We start from the raw sequence: 704 nt of genomic DNA, 5'->3' as shown, positions 1-704 counted from the left end.
TCCATGGTTTGATCCCTTTTAATAGAAAACACGGTGGATTGTTGTCAACAATGTATATACACATTTTAATTTGATAGCACAAAATATTTGCTACCATGTTCGCATTGAAAATATTTGCATTTTTCAGTGAGTGTGTTTGAGCAAAAATACATAGACTTTTTGTTTAAAAATACATGTACCTTTAAAATGGCTACTGGAAAAAGGATCTCACTTGTACCAACAGAACATGTAGTGATCAATAAACATACTAAATGTTCTCTGAATTCATTGGTTCAAATATGATGACTCCATTGGATGGTCATGCAAAAAAAAAATACTTTATGATACTTAGCAGCAAACATGCAATGCACAAAAAAGATCAAATGGTTAATAAACCTGCCATTCGTCATGAAGGTAGCTCAGTAAGGAAGAACATTTAGCAAACTAAGATGGAGATTTTCTAAGCTTGTGGCAAGCATGCAATGTGCAACACTGGATACATCATCAATGGTTTTTTGGGGAACAATAGAAGTAAGCAGTCATCGACTATTCCAAATAAAAAACATCGCTGTATCATAATTCCCTAATCAACAAATGTAAAATAAGTACCACCTCTTTATCTCTTATGTGACACAAACAGTGGCGGAGCCAGGATTGGAGTATAGGGGGGGCCGAGTACGTATATTGATCGAATCTCGTTGGTAATTACTCATTGCTCCTACTAA

Source organism: Triticum aestivum, chromosome 2B, assembly GCF_018294505.1.
Source record: "Triticum aestivum cultivar Chinese Spring chromosome 2B, IWGSC CS RefSeq v2.1, whole genome shotgun sequence".
Taxonomy (NCBI): domain Eukaryota; kingdom Viridiplantae; phylum Streptophyta; class Magnoliopsida; order Poales; family Poaceae; genus Triticum; species Triticum aestivum.
Note: the sequence above shows the minus strand (reverse complement) of the source record.